Below are 19,530 nucleotides of genomic sequence, written 5' to 3'. Positions count from 1 at the left end.
ATGTTTTCTTGTAACTTTTGAGTTTGTGAGTCTACATCCGTTTTCCAGTCTTTTGTTCCAGTATTTTGAAATGTACTGTGAAAAAACAACAACAACTAATGTTTCTGCTGCAAAAGCCTAGTTGAGCCAACTGCTCTCTCAAGCTAAAATGCAGTGTATGTATTTCATTAAGCACATGCCTATGAAAGTGTGGTGTTCTTTCTAAGAAAATTGTTATTAAATGTAGAGGCTTCCATGGCCAGCAAAATTCTATGAGTCCAGTCCAAATATCAGTCTCTATAAGACTTCCTGGCTTCTTTCTTAGAAGATGCCCCCCCCTGTTTCATTCTGTCTCTTTCAGGTTTTTCCCCTCTCTCTCTTTCTTCTCCTTCTTACTTCTGTGCCAAGTGCATTTACTCCTGAGTAAGCTTCCTTTAAAGGAAACTGCAAGGGGGGGCTTACTATTCCCCTGCAAGTTCAGGAAAAATTGTTCACTCTTGTATTCCTTTTAAATCAAATCTATGGCTGTTTTAATTATTTGTGAGTGGTTATATCAATTGAATTAACTTTGCTTTATAAGAGATCCTCTCCCTATCTTAGGAAAAATGTTCACTTCAATCTTCCTTTAAAGATAATTTCTCTAAGAACTTGCATTCTTTAGTCTAAGGAAGCAAACTCACTCACACTATCTCAAGATCTGCAAAAAGGGTTCTGTGTAAAGTTGGGTACTTTTATTTTCCTCTTCCTTAGTACATGATAGGAGCATAGATGTTTCCTTTCCCAGTTGAAAATCTGTACTTAAATGTGTATGTCTCTTTGATAGTACAAATCCTGCTGTGAAATCTTGCTGTGAACTCTATATTTTGGAGGGTTGGACTAGATGACCCCAAGGTCTCTTTCAACTCTCCCAATTTGTGGCTGTGTGGAAGGAACATGTGTCTGCAAGCATTGGAGGGTAATTCCTAAATTCTGGTGTGCTGATGGAGTTGAAAATCAGCCTAGCTTTGCTCTTTAGTTTTAAAAGGTGAGAGGTGAAGCTGTGATGTTTTGAAGCACAACGGGTAATATCAAACATTTGAGTGATTACACTGTTTATCATTGGGGGGGGGATCAGACTTCAGAGTCGATTCAAAGTTTAAGCACATACAAATACATATGGGGGCCTTGACCAATCCTGTAAATAAAGGGCAGAGAAAAAAATTTTTTTGTCTGTAAATGGTGAGGCTGAAATGACTGAGAATATTTATAATAATAATAATAATAATAATAATATCCTATGATTTGTGACTCTCTGGCCATTTTCCCCATATATAAGGGCGTGGCATTGTTCTGCGAATAGCCAGAGGGATATTAGCCCTTTCCTGTACATAAAGGAAGCAGTCCTTTGCTTGGGCTGCAATTGCTAGCTTTGGTGAATACTTGAATTGCTGAGTTTCTCCTTTTGTTTTAAAACCTAACCCTATTTTTAAAATCTACTCCTTACCCTTTCCTTCCCTTATTCAAATTCTAATTTAGCCAAAGGTGCAACATTTTCAATAGTATAAAAGGTTTGCTTAGACATGAACTCTGCACATACACAGAGGCTAGATCAGTCAAAAAAGAGAGAGAGAGAGAGAGAGAGAGGAAAGGGGGGAACTGTAGGGTGTAGAGAGGAGGTTTCCACAAGACCTGGGCTGCAGGGAGGAACTTATTCAAATTTCCTTATGTAAAAAAACTTAGAACCATTGAGGGAAATCACCCTCAATGTGTCTTTGCTCCAGGGGCTACGTAAGACAAAAGGGTCAAAAAAAAAAAAAACTAGCCCATCAAAAGTCAAGAGCTTTCCAGGTTCCAAATCTTAACATGCCAAAATTCTTTTCACAGGTAAATATCAAAGCATTCCCCCCCTCAATGGAATTTAAATCACAGACTTTGTTTGTGTGCATCTTAGGAACAGCATTTTCTGACAGGCTTCTCACATGAAATAATTTTCCCTTTTAACAGGATATGTGAACCCCAATAACAAAGTGTTTGTCCTTTTTTTCCTCCCACAGCAACTTTCTTTCTGATCTGTGAAACAAGTCTGAATCCCTGCTATATTAGTGACCTCCATCTCTTTGTGGCTTTGACACTTTTAAAGTTACAAATAATCTGTTTTCATGTATTTAATCTGTTTTTCCATGATGTCTATGAAGTTAATCGAAGCACAACCAAACATTGTTTGTGAAATGGTACTTGTTTACCTTTGCCTGAGCATCTCTTATTAATTCTGTCATTTTGGCTAGTTCAAGGTACTTGCACAATTTTAAATTGCCATTCATTTTTCTTGGTATTAAGTCATTTCCCAGCATTTTGCTATTAACATTCTAGCCGATGTTGTCACATCAAGAAACACTCTTTTATTTTCATTGTTACTTCAGATTACTTAAAATTGTGTGTCTTAGCATTTATTTATTTTTCGTTCCTCATAAGTCATTGTGTGTGTGTGTGTTTCATTATTTTAACCTTGTATTTTTTTTTTCAGTTCTCTTTCTCTCCAAAGTGAAGGAAAGCAAACGAACTTAGCAGATAATAACAGTAATTATATGGAAATGTGATAATAATATTAAAATGAGTAAAATGCTTAACATGCTAAGATTTTATTATTTGCAGCTGATAACTCAAGGAGATTATCTTGGGGAGGGGCCTTTTGCCCCTTCTTTTCCTAACTCTTGTCTTTTAAGTCTCCAAACCCCTGCCCCTTACAGGATGTCACTTCTACAGATGTGTTGCTACAGACCTATGATGAAAAAGCCACCGGCTGCACCAACAACAGACACCAACAGACACCAAAGGATATAAACTGACGGGGGAGTGGGGCTGACAAAGGGGGGTGGAGTTGAATTGCAAGGACATTTTCTCATTTTTGAACCTTAAAGACTGTGCTCCAGGATTGAGAAGATCACAATTATCTCAAGATATGCAACTGATATTTAATTAGTTTGTTTTGTATTATGTGTTATTACGTAGGAATGTTGAAATGTGTCTGACAGTGTGCTATTTCCACAAAGGGGGGGGGCTATTTTGGGGGCTATTTTTCTGTATAATTGTTTTTATGTTTAATGTCTTATTCCTTACAACCCAGTGGAGGATTCTCATACATTTTATGCCTTTTAAGAGACCAGGCTATTATGTAGTCCAATGTTTAGAATTAGATAAATTTATAACCATATTTCGTTGTTCCACCTGGCACTATGCCAACCTTCCCTACCCATTTTAAAAAATGTGCTAAAACTCGCTTTACTAAGGAGAAGCTTCTAAGATACATGAAGGTGGATATGCTTTGGTTTAGCAGGAATAATCCCTTATAGAGTTAAATTGACTTATTTGGACAAATGCCCTCTAAGAATGGTTTTGTTTTAACAGATTGGTTTGAGAAGTTGGGAACCATGGGGCAAGATAAATTCAAATTGGACTCAGTTTGAATTGGGCAAGTGTATCCAGGCTGCAATTAGCTTTTGGTCCTTAAAGTGCAAGTGAGCAACTTCCCATGACTGCAAGACCAGAGCTGTGATGGGACGATGAGCTGCTTGTGTGTAAAATCCTAGTCCCTCAGAGTTTGGTCAAGTTTGCAAACCTCTGTCTGTAACGGAGCCCCTTAAACATGGCTCCGTCAGTCGCTGGCAGATTCCGACAGTGGTTGCTTTCGGAATCGCTTCCAACATAAAAGCTCCTTAACGGAAACACGTCTTCTGGACTCTCTGCGTGACAGTTTCCGGCGAGGAGTGGGTGTCCCTACAGGAGGTCCTGAAACCTCCCCACTGTTTTCGCTGGAAGTGTCTCTGAGCCATCCCTCCAGCTCCCTTTCCCTCAGCCCAGCTCCTCTCCCCCTACTGGTTCCCTCTTCAGCTGCTGAGTCTCTCCCAACCTGTGTGAGCCCTTTCACTTCCCTTCCTTCCGATGGCAGTTCCCTGACATCCACCTCCCCTCCAGGGCCCCCTTCATCCCCTCTCGCCCCCTCCTCTACGGGCGGTGAGGAGGCAAAACCCCGGAATGAACTTCCTTCATCTTCCGATGTCCCGAACACTTCTCTCCACCTGTTGCGGTTCCTGGTCTCGAAGTACTCCTCCTCCTCAGAGTCCATCTCCCCTTCCCCTTCCGATTCCGAGAATCCTTCCAACTCCTCCTCCTCATCGGTGGTCCCAAAGTATTCCCTCCGGAACCTCTCCACAGGCTGAGGTTTCCTTGGGAACCTTTGATGGAACGTTTCTATCAATACCTCGTCATTGATATCTTCTGCCATTACCCAAGTGTTTTCTGACTCCGGTTCTCCTTCCCACGCTACCAAATACTCCACCTGATCCCCCTTCCATCTGGCGTCGAGGATTTCTGCCACATGGCTGCTGCATTCCCTTTCTTCTATGACCGGTCCCCGAGTGGCCATCCCTTCTCGTCCCCCCTCATACGGTGACAGTAACGACCTGTGAAATACTGGGTGCAGTTTCATGTGGTTGGATAACCGGAGCCTGAAAGCCACTGGGTTGACCTGTTGAATGACCTCAAAGGGACCCAATCTCCTGGGTCTTAATTTCTTACAACCTCCTTTGAACGGCAACCCTTGGGTTGACAGCCACACCCTATCTCCCACCCTTATGGTTTCACCTTCCCTTCGGTTCTTGTCTGCCTGCCTCTTGTATTCTTCCTTCGCCCTTTCTAAGTTGAGTTGGAGCTGACGATGGATTGCTTCCATTTCTTCTACAAAATGCTCGGCTGCCGGGACACCCCATCTCTCCCCTTCTCCCCCTGGGAAAGCCCTGGGATGACACCCATAATTAGCCAAGAAGGGGCTCATCCCTGTGGACACATTCTCGGCATTGTTGTAGGCAAATTCCGCCAGCGCCAACTTTTCTACCCAGTCATTCTCTCTGTCATTGACATAACACCTCAGGTATTGCTGGAGGACCCCGTTTGCTCTTTCCGCCTGCCCGTTGGTTTCAGGGTGCCGGGCAGTCGAAAAGTTGACCTCCACCTGCAGTAAGCTCATGAGCTTCCTCCAGAACCTGGAAGTAAATTGTTTTCCTCGGTCTGAGACCACCCTCAATGGCACCCCGTGCAACCTAAAAATGTGTTCTACAAATAACTTCGCTGTCTCTTCCGCCGTGACTGCATGCGAGCAGGCTACAAAGTGGCACATCTTTGTTAGTAGGTCTACCACCACCATGATGGCTGTTTTCCCCTTGGACTTCGGCAGATCAGTCATAAAATCTATCGACACTGCCTCCCAAGGTCGTTCTGGGGTTGGTAAGGGTTCTAATAGCCCCGCCGGTGCCCGCCTCTCCCCTTTGGCTCGCTGGCATTGCTCACACCCTCTTACATACTCCCGTACATCTTCCCTCACCTTAGGCCACCAAAATTCCCTGGTGACCAACCACATGGTTTTGTGTTGTCCAAAATGCCCCGCCGTGGGGCTGTCGTGCAACTGCTTGAGTACCCTCCCCCTTAAGTCTCCTTCAGGGATATACAGTGCCCCTTTGTAATACAAAGCTCCATTTCTTTCCTCGAAACCCCCTGGTTCCTCTCCCTCACCCCTAAGACCTCTGAGCTTATTCTGGGCGTATTCATCATTCTCTGTTTCCTCTACCAGTTCTCTTTGTCCCACCAATGCCGCCCCACACACCCAGCGGTCCTCTGGAATGACATGTCTCTCTTCGGGTGCTCCCTCCTCCTCCAAATATTCAGGTTTGCGTGAGAGAGCGTCCGCCCTAATGTTCTCTGGGCCTGGCACGTAACAAATCTCAAAGTTAAATTTGGAGAACTCCTGGGCCCATCTCACTTGCCGTTGGTTGAGCACTCGTGCCGTCCTCCAATACTCTAGGTTCTTGTGGTCAGTGCACACTTGCACCTTATGTTGTGCGCCAATTAGCAGGTGCCTCCATCTCCGGAACGCCTCATGAATGGCTAGTAGTTCTCGGTCATACACCGTGTAGTTCCTCTCGGATTTGTTCAGCTTTCGCGAAAAAAAGGCACACGGTCTCCACTCTGACTCCTCCTTCCCTGGCTGCAGAAGCACCGCCCCAATCGCTCTGTCTGATGCGTCAGTTTCCACTCTCATCGGTTTTTGTAAATCCACATGCAGGAGTTGTTGTTCCGAGGCGAAGGCCCTTTTTAGTTCCTCAAATGCTCGCTCCGCCTCCTCAGTCCAAACGAACTTCTTCTTACTGCTGAGACAGTCCGTAATGGGCGCCGTCAGGTGGGCAAAGTTTCGGATGAACTTACGATAGAAGTTCCCAAATCCTAGGAACCTCTGCACATCCTTCCTTGTTTTGGGTGTTTTCCATTCCAGCACCGCCTGGACCTTGCCGGGATCCATGGCCAATCCCTTGTCTGACAGGCGATACCCCAGGAATTCCACCTCCTTGGTATGAAACTGACACTTCTCCAGTTTCACCCACAGCTGGTTGGCTTGCAGCCTGCTCAACACTTCTCTGACGTCTCTCACATGCTGCTCCTCATTCTCAGAATACACCAACACGTCGTCTAAGAAGGCCACACAATTCTTGTAAAGCAAAGGCCCCAGGACGTGGTTCATAAACGATTGAAAGCACGCGGAGCCTCCTTGTAGGCCGAAGGGCATAACTAAATATTCAAATGCCCCCAAAGGGGTGAACATGGTGGTTTTCCATTCATCCCCCTTCCTTATTCGTATCAGGTTGTACGCCCCCCTTAGGTCCAGTTTAGTAAAAATCTTTCCCTTCCTGACCCTTGTCAAAATGTCGTCAATCCTGGGCATAGGGAAAGCCACTGGTTCTGACACTGCATTTAAGGCCCTGAAGTCACACACAAGCCTCGGCTTGTTCGTGTTTTTTTTATCCACAAAAAACACTGGGCTGCCCCCCACCGCCCTGGACTCTCTGATGAACCCTCTCTTCAGGTTCTTGTCAATGAACTCTCTTAGCTCCTGCATCTCTCTGTCTGACATGGCGTACAGCTTGCCTACAGGGAGCTGTGCCCCAGGGAGTAAATTGATTTGACAGTCAAAGGGTCTATGCGGGGGTAATTGGTCAGCTTCCCTTTCGCTGAAGACGTCGCGGAGATCTGCGTATTGTCGTGGTACCTTCACGTTCTCCGTTACTTCAGTCCCTGCTAGGGTGGCTTGGGCCCCTGCCAAACCCTTTCCCTCTTTGCAGTGTTCTAAGCAATGTGCTGAACCAAAAGAAACCACTCTCTGATGCCAGCCCACCAGCGGATCATGTAACGCTAGCCAGCTCATCCCCAATATAATGGGAGCTCCTCCCAAGGTGGCCACATTAAACGCTATCAGTTCGGTGTGCCTTGCCACCTTCATTATCATTGGGACGGTCTGCAAGCTGACTTCTCCTCCCAACAGCTCCCTGCCATCGATCGTGGTCACCTGCAGGGGGTTGCTTAAAGGGATCGTCTGTATCTGGTGTTCAGCTGCAAACTCTTTGCTCATGAAATTGCAGGAGCTGCCTGAGTCCAACAGCGCCTTTATCTTTAGAGGGTGTCCGTTTGGCAGCTCTAGCGCCACTTCTATCACTAGGGCGGGTTTAGGAGGTTCTGGCGTGGGCACTTTCACTGCTCTTTGGCCTGACTGCTGTGCCCCGACGGTGGCAGCCAGGCGTTGGCTTTTACTTGCTTCGGTATTTCTTCCTCTCTTCCCTCCACAGCTCCTACCATCCCTTGCCATTCCTTCCTCTGGGGGCAGACTCTGGCAAAGTGACCTGGCTGTTGGCAGAGATAGCATTTCCGGGCGCCTTTTCCCTCCTTCTTTCCCCCCTCACTGGGCTTTGAAACTGCGCGCGCGCGCGCTGTTCCGATTTCCATCGGCTCTGCCGGCGGGAAAGTTGGCTCTGGAATGTCTGGAATGCGGAACTCCTTCCAACGTTCCCCCTTCCCTTCCCGCCTCTCCAATGCTCTCGCCTCCTGGCGCGCTCCTATGGTCAGCGCTGATTTGGTCAGCTGGTCCATAGACTCCGCCCTGGGCGCCCGGGAAAGTTCGTCTTTCACAGCCGAAGAAAGCCCTTCTTCAAAAAGCATTTGAATGGGTTCCGCCGATAGATCCCACCCCAATTTATGGATCAACATGGTGAATTCAGTCCAGTACTCACGGACAGATCGGCTCCCCTGTTTGCAAGCCATTAACTGTCTGCGGACCACTCCCTGTTCAATATCGCTGGAAAACATCAGATCCATGGCGCGAAAGAACTTCATCGTGTCCTTTAGGACGTCACTATTCGCTGCCATCAGGGGTCTAACCCAGTCTCTCGCCCCCTTTTCAAGATGCCCAATCACGAAAGCCACTCTTGATTCCTCGTCAGGGAATTCATCAAACTGCAGATTGAGGGCATATTGCATCTCTGTCCGAAAGCCATGATAGTCTTTGGGCTCCCCCCCAAACTTCTGCACCAATCCTGGTACCTTTCTGACGAGCTGGGTGTCTTTCCCCTTTTTGTCTGCATCCTGAGCCCTCCTCTCCTCAAGCCTCGCCGTCTGCAGCGCTAGCTGGACCTCCAACACCCGGTACCTTTCTTCCAGGCTTGGACCCGCTCCAGCTCCTGCTTCTCCGGTTCCGGCTGGGTTGCTCATGATGCCTTCTCCTGCACAAGCTGCTCACGAAGACTGTCGGAATGCTGTGATGGGACGATGAGCTGCTTGTGTGTAAAATCCTAGTCCCTCAGAGTTTGGTCAAGTTTGCAAACCTCTGTCTGTAACGGAGCCCCTTAAACATGGCTCCGTCAGTCGCTGGCAGATTCCGACAGTGGTTGCTTTCGGAATCGCTTCCAACATAAAAGCTCCTTAACGGAAACACGTCTTCTGGACTCTCTGCGTGACAGTTTCCGGCGAGGAGTGGGTGTCCCTACAGGAGGTCCTGAAACCTCCCCACTGTTTTCGCTGGAAGTGTCTCTGAGCCATCCCTCCAGCTCCCTTTCCCTCAGCCCAGCTCCTCTCCCCCTACTGGTTCCCTCTTCAGCTGCTGAGTCTCTCCCAACCTGTGTGAGCCCTTTCACTTCCCTTCCTTCCGATGGCAGTTCCCTGACAAGAGCCTATAATAATAATAATCCCATAGAGCGGCCAAGGCAAAGACACTTCTCTCATGACGTGCCCAAACCTGTGCCAGCTATGGTGGGTGCCATACAACATGGTTAATATGAAAGCCCTAAGTGGATTCACCAGGGATTGCCACTGCTGTGACACCATGCCAGTGTGAGACCATAGAAGAGCTACCTTGACACCTGAGAACACAAAAATGGCGGGGGACAAAGCGAACTGCATTTTTCAGTCATTAGTGGACCTTCCTGCTAAATGTAAAGCATACGCCACTATTGAGAAAATATCTCTTCCAAGGTACTAGAATGCCACAAGTAACTGAGCAACAAAATATTAATTTTGCATGATATCCTATGTCTAACTATGTGCACTGTTACACCATTATATTTCTATGCAAATATCCTTAAGAAGCATGACATCCAAGTCCCTTTCACGTTCACATGGACACACGGAGAATAGCAGGTTAATATTTACCACCTTAAATTGTGCGGAGAAAAGGATTGCAAAGTAGCCACCTTTGCAATCTTATCTCCGAAGGGGGGAACTGTAGCAGGAACCCCCCCACCCCAATCATTCTGCTTGTACAAACTTCATACACACACACACTCACACACTACATACGCCACATTTCTGTTATAAATTCATAGAAAATCAACCATACATTGGATTTGCACTGTTCCATTTTTATTTTACTCCATATGACAAGAACTAAGAAAAGGGGAGGGGGGTTTGACCCTGGTCAGCCAAAATCCCTTCACTGTCTCAGCACATCTGCAGGAGCCCTGCCCAGATGATCCCAGACAGAAGACAATCAAAATCACAAAGAACCTGCATATGGGAGTGGATTCAGCATGGACTGAAACAAAGGACAATGATCAGATCTTCCCTCAGGGGGCAGGAAACTGCAAACTCCCTTTTGTCTCCTGGAAGTGACTCGAGGGGTAGGGGGGAAGGGAGGAACCAGCCAGGTGACAAGACACTCAGGTTACCACCAACTCCTCCCTCAACCCCTCCTTTCTGTAATGTATGCATGATGTTTCCACCACAACTCCACCCTCAACCCCTCCTGTCTGTAATGTATGCATGATGTTTCTGGGGGTGGGCTTGATCTAGAGGAGGGGAATTTCAAAAGTTTTTATAAGACCTGGCACACCATTTTTCTGGGTCCTTCCTCTCACCTGCGAGTGAGGGGAGCACCCTGTCGCGACAGTCTTTCTTCAATAAAGACCAGGCCTACAGGCTGCTGATTTGCTTCAATTTGCTCTGGTTGGTGTTTTATTTTTGTCCAAGGGAGCCCTCAGATTTTTCCTGCAACAGGGCCAACCTCAGAAAGAGACAGAGGAGGTGGACAGAAGCTCTAAGGAGTGTAGCTGTGCTAGCCTCAGGCAGCAGAAAGACACAGGAACAGCCAAGGGTTAAACCACATTGCTCAGATGAGGCAACAGGAAAACAACATCCTCAGCTGGCAGTGCTAAACAGGGGTTTCATACAGAGCCCAGCTTCTGCCGGAAGGTCAAAGCATGAATATGCAGCTTCCATAGACCACGTCACCAAGTGGGAGACAATTACTATTGTAGTGCAGGAACCACCCACAATCATATTCTAGGAAGCAGAACCATTAAGGAATCGGGACTCCTCAAACTTGCCTTCACGTGTTTGTTGGGACTTGCTCAGCGCAAGCACGGAGGGCCAGACAAGAAGCAGCAGCTCATTTTTTCAGAATTCTCGATGACACCCCACCCACATAGTAAAAGCAAGACAAATCGAACTCAGCATGGATGTGGCCACTGCTATTTAGACTGCAAGCCTATGAACGCTTGGCTAGGGGGAAGCCATACTGAAAACAGTGGGGGCTTATACAATGCAGAGGACTGAGGCACCACCCAGTTACTGGTGACTGGTAGTATAAAGCAATATTGCAGGATTAAACAGACAATGGGCAAAAAACACAAGTGGCATAAAACAGGATGCAATAAGTTCTTTCTGGACAGCGGACACACACCTATGCTAACGAGTGCAGAGAGGTTGTCTCCCTATTCCCAGGTGTCAAAAAAGGTTGTTTATGTATGCCACTACTGCAGCCTGTGTTTCATTAGCCCAAAAATGGAAAACGAGCGAGGTCCCAACTAAAGAAAAATGGCAATTTAAACTGATGGAATATGCGCAGCTTGCCGACCTAGCATACAGAATAAGAGAACAAGAAGAACATACATTTAAAGAAGACTGGAAAATGTTTATTGAATATATGGGGGGGGGCAAATTGTGTACACTTGAAAACGTTGGCAGCATTAAGATAAATTCAACAGTGTAAACAAGTTTAGATGGATGTACTGTATTTTTCCGTGTATAAGACTATATTTGTTCCTAAATTTTTTGAAGTTTAAAATTAGGGGTCGTCTTATACATGGATAGTGCATTTTCTTTATTTGGAGTCCCCCCCCCCCGAAAGGGGGCGTCTTATACACGAAAAAATACGGTAATAATGGAATACTGAATGGTATAGTTTAGGTAAAATATGCAGGGATTTAAGATATGCAAAATGAACCCTGGAAAGAGACGAAGGGCAATCACTGATATTTTAAGGTTGCTTAAATTAATATTCTAAATTTAATTTAAATATATATATTAATAAAAGAGAAGTTGCCTCCCCAAGATCGTGGCAGACTTCCACACATGGCTTGTGGTCAGTATAGAGATGCAGTGAATGAACTCAATTTGAAGTGAAATAAGAAAGCATTCACCCTACCCTTTGAAATCTATTTGTTCTGGCCAGGAGGCAGCAGAGTACACCCCTCCCTCCTTTTTCGCCCGATCAGAGACTCAGATTTAGGTGGGACAACACAAAGATATACCCCGTTCCCACCCTCTCCCTAGGGGAAAGTTATGATGTAGAGAAGGCTGGGAGAAGCAACTTGGGTCTCCAGCAGCACCCAAGTCTGACAGTTAGCCAGGAGGCAAAATAAGCCCGGATGGGGCATGGGGGAACCTGGTGAGAAATAACCAGGATTAAATTAAATAAAGCCAGGGGGGAAAACAGGCAGGTCCACTGGCAGCGCTTACCTCTCCTTCCAGTTCAGGGGACAGTCATGCTAAGAGATAAAGAATAAACCAAAGACTCAGGCAAACTGCTTCAAGGAATAGTTGGGGGGGATACTAAACGGCTGTGGAGCCTTACTGTGGCTTAGAACGTTACAAATCTTGCTCACTTCAATGGGGCAGGCACAGGACACACCCCTGGCAGAAGGACCCACATCTGGCAAGTCGCTGGAAACCCATTTTGGAAAACAATGGAGCAAACACACCAGCTGCCCTGTAGGCACAAACAAGAGGAAGCCTGGAACCAGCAAGGACTGATGGATTGCAGTGAGCGTGTTAATGTCTGACTTGGCAGAGGGCCAGGCAGAGAGGCAGCTAAGAGGTCCTGGGAGGAAGCCAAACACAACCATTTATCCAGTCATCCTCTTTTCATCTGGGATGGGCGAGGGTGGAGCTCGTCCAATCAGTTCTGCTAAAGGCAAAAGTCCACCGAGAGCGAGACCCAGGAACAATCGAGCTTTGCTGTTTTGTTTTCATTGCCCGGCGATTGACTGCAGATTAGAACCCCATAGCCTAAGATTGGAAAATGTATATTGACTATATTGGGGGGAGGGTTGTGAAAACGTTGAAAACGTTGGCAGCATTAAGACAAATTCAACAGTGTAAATAAGTTTGGATGGATGTCAAAATCGAGTACTGAACAGTTTGGTTTATGCACAATATGCAGGGTTTTATGGTATGCAAAATGGAAAGCGAAGAAGGGAAGTCATTGATATTTTAAGGATGTTTCAATAAACCACTGAGCCTAGGGCTTGCCGATTGGAAGGTCGGCGGTTCGAATCCCTGCGACGGGGTGAGCTCCCGTTGTTCGGTCCCAGCTCCTGCCAAACTAGCAGTTCAAAAGCATGTCAAAGTGCAAGTAGATAAATAGGTACTGCTCCGGCAGGAAGGTAAACGGCGTTTCCGTGCACTGATCTGGTTTTGCAAGAAGTGGCTTAGTCATGCTGGCCACATGACCCGGAAAAACTGTCTGCGGACAAACATCGGCTCCCTTGGCCAGTAAAGCAAGATGAGTGCCGCAACCCCAGAGTCATCCGCGAGACACACACACACACACACACACACACACATCCCATACCCAGACAGCAAAAAGCCAAAAGATGTACAGAGACCCCTATGGCCATGGCTTTGTTTTCTCAAACATCCAGTGGCTCGCCATGCTCCTGAAGCAGGGCAGGGAGCAAGAAGGAAGATGAGGAAATGGGAGCCTCCTTCCAGAGAACTCCTGGCTGCGTCAACCTGGCCTCTTCAGGGACATCGCCAACAGTGCATGTTTACTCAGAAGTCAGTCCTACTCTGTTCAGTGGCGCTTACTCTCTAGTAAGTGCGTTTGGGAGTGCAGCCAACACACACACCTCTCTCTCTCTCTCCGGCGGGAAGAAGCAAACCCTGCTACTGCTGGGTTGTGTGTTGGAAGATGAAAGATGGTGTGTGTTGGAAGACAAAGAACCTTGTTTGTTGACTCTCCCGCACAGCCTGCTGAATGTGCAAAACAAAGCAGAGGCGAAGTGAGTTCACAAGCGCTTAGCTCGGGGTTACTCGTTCTGTAAGTTCTTGCCCGGAACAGCAGCTCTCATGTCCTAACATCCTCATGTGCACCTGCCAGAGCCTTTCACTTGGCTTCTGTGGGTCACCACGCCCTATACCTGGAACATTTTTGCCGGGCGCCTAAAGGTGTATAATGATTTGTTTGTTTGTTTGTTTGTTTGTTTATTGATTGAATTTATATACTGCCCTATACCCGGAGGTCTCAGGGTGGTTCACAGAAAAGATCACACTATATAAAATAAAAACAATAACTCAATAACACCCCCCTAAAAAAGAGCCACATTTTAAAAGAGCATAGGATGTTGATCAGGTCAACCAAAGGCCTGATTAAAAAGGAATGTTTTTGCCTGGCGCCTAAAGGTGTATAATGAAGGTGCCAGGCAAACTTCCCTGAGGAGAGCATTCCACAGACGGGGAGCCACTGCAGAGAAGGCCCTGTTCTCAAGTTGCCACCCTCTGGACCTCTCGTGGAGGAGGCACAGAAAGGAGGGCCTCAGAAGATGATCTCAGGGTCCGGGTAGGTTCCTATGGAAAGAGGTGGTCCTTGAGGTATTGCAGTCCTGAGCCATTTAAGGCTTCATAGGCCCAAACCAGCACTTTGAATTTGAGGAGGGTTGGGGAAACTTCTTCTGGCCCAAGGGCTGCCTTCCCTCCTGAGGCAATACTCTGGATGGAACTCTCACCAGTGAAGCAAGAGCTGCATTCTAGCCATACGAAAGTCAGAGGTTTCTCTGCACATGACACAGATCTCTACCCTGCCCTTCTCCATACAGGAAATGAGAAGCACAATCACAGTTACAACACACTCCAGCCAGGCAAAAGCATCCAAGCAAGGCTGGTGATGACTGTGGCCTAAAAAGCCCTGATCCAGGACTGGACACAAAGCCTGAGGGTCTTGACCCCTGGGCTAGAGAAAGGAATTTCCCTTGCCCAGCCATACACTGACACTGGGATGAAGTCATAAAGCTCTTTTTCTCTTCTTTTTGTGCAAAAGCAGAAGGAATCCGAAATACCCTCTGGCAAAGAAATCCAATCACTGTGGACGCCAATTCCTGCTTATCAGACACCATTTGCTGATCAGAGGAACTTGAGAACACCAACCTTCGGGTAAAGCCAGTGAGCTGGAATCAACGCAAACTTGCCAGCTTTTAAAATCCCAAAGCACAGAGAGGATTCAGGGCCCCAGCTTTATAGATTTTGGTTTATTCTTTCGGGTCCGTCTCTTGGCTCTTGTAATGTATGAAGGGGCCTGGGAATTCTGAGCCTGCAAAAGGGCCCACTGGCAAGGGGAGAATTGGGACCAGAGGATGCACAGTCCGCAATGACCCCCTCTCTTGTACTCCTTTTGAGTGTCAAAGCTGCTGGGCAACAATGCAGGACAGCTAGGACAGGCTTCCTCAAACTCGGCCCTCCAGATGTTTGGGGACTACAGTTCCCATCATCCCTGACCACTGGTCCTGCTAGCTAAGGATCATGGAAGTTGTATTCCAAAAACAGCTGGAGGGACAAGTTTGAAGAAGCCTGAGTTAGGAAGTTGCCACCACATCTCAGGAGCTCCTGGGATAGGAAGGCCCCATGAGATCCCTGCCAACAAACATCATCTCCACCCCAGGTGACTTCATGCAGAAAGTTCACATGGGGGAAGAGGGAGGCCACTTTTGTAGGAGGTGGCATCCATCTGTCTTGAGAGACAATGGAGTGCGCCTCTGGGGATGAAGCCAAACCGCTGTGTTAAAAGCACTGAAGTGACCTCTAAGGGGTGCAAGGCTGGGCAACGTGTCTGGAGGTCTTGGGCTGCCCAGACAAGACCGCCGCCCCCAGTCCAAAGGAAAGCAGAGCAATACATTTGGCACCAGTCTGGCTACAGGAGTTGCCAGGAGGAGGCGTACAAGGCGCCATCCAACCGTCTTAGGGACTCCACTCCAGATTTGTGTAGGATTTACTCTTTTTCTTTCCCCGAAGATATCCCACAAAGCAGCAGAAATTTAGGGTCAGAGTTTTCCTTCTCCTAGATGGGCCACCCTTCCCAAGCAGAAGAACCCCATTTGACCCTCATTGAGGTGTAGGCTATATTTTCTGCATTCCCTCCTGGGCAACTCCCTGCAGAGGCTGTACATACGACTAATACAGGCATCCCCAACCTTCGGCCCTCCAGATGTTTTGGACTACAATTCCCATCATCCCTGACCACTGGTCCTGTTAGCTAGGGATCATGGGAGTTGTAGGCTAAAACATCTGGAGGGCCGCAGGTTGGGGATGCCTGCACTAGTAGGTGGACCCCAAACTGGCAGTGAATGAAGCAAGGTCCAAAAGTTGGCAAGACTGCAAAGGAAGAGATATAATGCTCGGGAATTGATTGCTCACAAGGTGCTTTTGACCTTAATCTGAGGGCTGCATTAAATTAGATGGAGAGCTGCCAGGGTCCCTGCCCTGAATTTGGATTCGATGACCCTTAGGGGCCCTTCCAGCTCTACAATTCTATAATCAGGAGCATAAACATCTATCATATAATGTAGTGTCAGGAATGGAAATAAGGATTCTAGAAATCTCAGCTTTCTTTAAAGAAAGAGAAGGCACCCTTTTGTCCTTGTAATGGCAGAGCCCATTTCAAAGTGTGCAGTCCATGCTTGGTAAACTCTTCAAAACCAAAAGGCTTTATTGCCATTGCCCTTCACTGGGACTTGTGGAAGAGGAACAAATTGTGTAAAACGAGCAAATGCATGCCAGTGCAATTTGCACAAATGTTTCGGATCAACCCTAGCAATAAACAACTGTCAGATAATGATCACACACCTGTTTAACACACCTTAAACAGGTAACCAAAAAACCAGCGCCGCAACAATTTCACTACAGTACACAGAAGGAGGCATGGAATCCCTGAAAAAGATTCCCCAAGGCAGCCTTCTAGATCTCATTCACACAGAAGGAAACCTCGATAAGTGTGGGGACAGTTTGTGCACATAGCCCCTGGGTACTATTAGGGCAAGGACGTTCTCCTCATTCAGCACAGGTACCCAGTTCCTGCCTTTCTGTCTTGTAATAAATTTGTATAAATCAATATAAATCAATATAAATACCCACACACACACCTTGCCCTGTGATCCTTGGGTGACAGGTGTTATAGAAATTTAATTAATAAATAATATACCCCCGATCATCAACAAATAACTACAGTGGTACCTCGGGCTAAGTACTTAATTCGTTCCAGAGGTCTGTTCTTAACCTGAAACTGTTCTTAACCTGAAGCACCACTTTAGCTAATGGGGCCTCGTGCTGCCGCCGCACCGCCGGAGCAGGATTTCTGTTCTCATCCTGAAGCAAAGTTCTTAACCTGAAGCACTATTTCTGGGTTAGCGGAGTGTGTAACCTGAAGCGTATGTAACCTGAAGCGTATGTAACCCGAGGTACCACTGTATTATTATTATTATTATTATTATTATTATATCACCTTTTATCTGAAGATCACAGGGCAGTTCACAACATGAAAATACAAAGCGAGAACACAAAATACCTAATAAAAAAGAACCAAAACAAAGACCAACCGGTAACCCCCTCCCCCATCCCGCAAACACATTTAAAAAGCCGTAGAATGTTAATGAGCCCAAGGCATGATTAAAGAGAAACCTTTTTTTTTGCTTGGCAAGTCCTCCAAGACTGACAATAGGATGGCCCTGGGAGGAGCCACAGTGCCCTCAGGGTAAAGTTTAATTGGCAGCTCCATGAGTTGTCAATCTGAACCAGCCTCCCCCTGCAAGCGCATGTTAATTTTCCTACCAATGAAAACAAGACACTGAGTATTTATTTACTTACTGCATTTATATCACTCCTACTCCCTGGCTGGGGGGTCCAGCCTTTCTCTCTGCGGCTTCATGTCAGGCAATCCCCCTGCCCGCCCACCCCCATTTCTGCCTAGGCAATGGCTCTTCCATACCTTCCATACCTTCCCTCCTTCCTCTGCTTCTGTTTTGCTGGGGTTTTAAAAATTACTGACTTACTGCACACATACCACCCTCTCATGGCCTGTTGGGAAAGTCTGATTTCATTACGCTCTGCCCCTTTTGCGCCCCCAACAAAAGCCAATTCGTGCCCATCTGATGATGACCTTGAGCCTAGGCTGGGCACGTGTTGCTGGAAGGGGTCCAGGTTGCCAGGCAATGCGGTCTGCTTGAAATATTGGCTCCTGTGCAGGGCCCCACTGAACACCCCCTGCCCTCATTGGATGGCACCAACCCAACTGGGCAGGACCACCAGCAGGCTGGGATTGGTCAGCTGGACCCCTCCCCGGGTCACTTAATGGGGGGGTGAAGGCAGCAGCTGTCCTGGCCCTCATCTGGACAGTCAGCCGGCCCCGCTCTCTGCCATCAGACTCCCCAGCGGGCCTGCCCACCTGATAGCTCCAGAAGGGCATGCGCCACCTTTGTGCTCCATGCAGCAGCCAAGCCAGGTGGTGGAAGGGGCCGGCTGGCTTTAACCTCATCCAGAGTGGGTCTCGATCTCTTACCAATGCTCCATTGGCATGACCCAGGCCTGGGGAAGGTCTTGACCCCAGTGCCAAAGTTTCTCGTGGGGAGGCTCTGCTCAGTTGCCAAAAACGAGGGCGGCAAAAACGAACCAGGATTCCAGGTACACGGCAGTCTCCATCCCAGTGCCTGAATGTCTGCAGCACAAGTCCTACTCCCCGGCTGGGGGTCCAGCCTTTCTCTCGGCAGCTTCATGCCAGGCAATGCCCCTGCCCACCCACCTGCCCACCCATTTCTGCCCAAGCCACGGCTCGTCCATGCCTTCCCTCAAACCCCTGCTGCTGCCTGGCTGGGGTTTTAAAAATTCCCAAAAGGAGAGGGACCAGGGCTCAAAGCCTCTCCCCCTTTCGGCGCAAGCTATAAGGGCCTCAGGGTTACAGAATCGGGCTAGGACCCTGGGAGAGACCCGGGTTCAAATCCCCACTACTGGGCCAGGAAGTTCCCTGAGGTGACCTTGGCCCAGCCACTGACTGCCTCGTCTCTCGGCCTAACCTACCTCACAGGGCTGTAGTGGGGGTTCAATCTGGAGGGGGTGGCTAGCTCAGTCCGTACAGCACGAGACTATGGATCTGAGTCATGGGTTCGAGCGATGCGGCGAAAGGGGGTTGGACTAGATGACCCTGGTAGTCCCTTCAACTTCTAAGAACGTTTGTGGACGGGGGGGGTATGTACACCGAGAAAAAGCTGGGCTACAAGTGCAATAAACACGCGAATAAATATTTGACGTGGTGTTTCTGGCTGAAGGAAGAGCGGGTGGCGGGGAATACGCGTTCGCACTCTGTACATGCTCAGAGGCTCCACTGCCGCCTCTTCATTTCTTCGCACGTTACCGAGCGGGACCCCAGCGCTGGGCTCCAGCCTTTCTTTTACTTCCCCCGCCCTCTCGCATTGCTGTTATCCGCCCAAGACTCACCCGCCGCCGCCGCCGGCTCCGATCTGCAGGGCGGCCCTTTGAAGCCCATGCCTCTCTCTCTCTGCCTCCGGCTCGTAGCGGCGCCCTGGCCAATGACATCATCGCGCCGCGCCGCCGAGCTGGCAGCCGGCCGCCATGTTGCGAGGGGCAGAGAGGCAGCGCCATTGCGGGAAAGACGCCGTCGGTGGCTAGGAAGCGGGTTTTGTAGGGTTGTGGGAAAGGGTCAGAAAAGGGTCTAGAAAGGGTGTGTGTGGAGCCACACCCCTAGGAAGGAAGGTTGCAGTGCTTAGGGCTTGTTGTCTATATAATAATAATAATTTTTATTTATACCCCGCCCTCCCCAGCCAAGGCCGGGCTCAGGGCGGCTAACAAGCAATAATAAAAACAAGTTGAATGAATACAACTTAAAAACAAGATTAAAATACAACATTAAAATATTGAAACAGT

The 19,530-nt window shown here is 47.9% G+C and overlaps 1 protein-coding gene and 1 long non-coding RNA gene across 6 annotated transcripts in view; one reads left to right on the top strand and one right to left on the bottom strand.

Annotated features, from left to right (window-relative positions):
- Positions 1-19,180, bottom strand: part of PNPLA6 (patatin like domain 6, lysophospholipase) — an 89,185-nt gene extending 70,005 nt beyond the window's left edge. For 4 of the 5 annotated variants that reach the window (XM_080988047.1, XM_080988050.1, XM_080988051.1 and 1 more), the window contains exon 1: positions 19,084-19,180. The gene's annotated coding sequence lies outside the window, so the exon portion shown is untranslated. Of the gene's footprint in view, positions 1-12,066; positions 12,088-19,083 lie in introns of those variants that run through there. The other variant, XM_080988049.1, reaches the window with a different exon arrangement.
- On the top strand, positions 483-3,169 carry LOC308466614. Its single transcript, XR_013980914.1, has 2 exons — positions 483-2,249; positions 2,348-3,169. It is a non-coding gene; the product is annotated as an uncharacterized lncRNA (long non-coding RNA).
- Positions 19,181-19,530: the final 350 nt, after the last annotated feature.

Source organism: Podarcis pityusensis, assembly GCF_964106645.2.
Source record: "Podarcis pityusensis genome assembly, chromosome: 17".
Taxonomy (NCBI): Eukaryota; Metazoa; Chordata; class Lepidosauria; order Squamata; family Lacertidae; genus Podarcis; species Podarcis pityusensis.
Note: the sequence above shows the minus strand (reverse complement) of the source record. Positions and strands in the feature narration are given on the sequence as shown.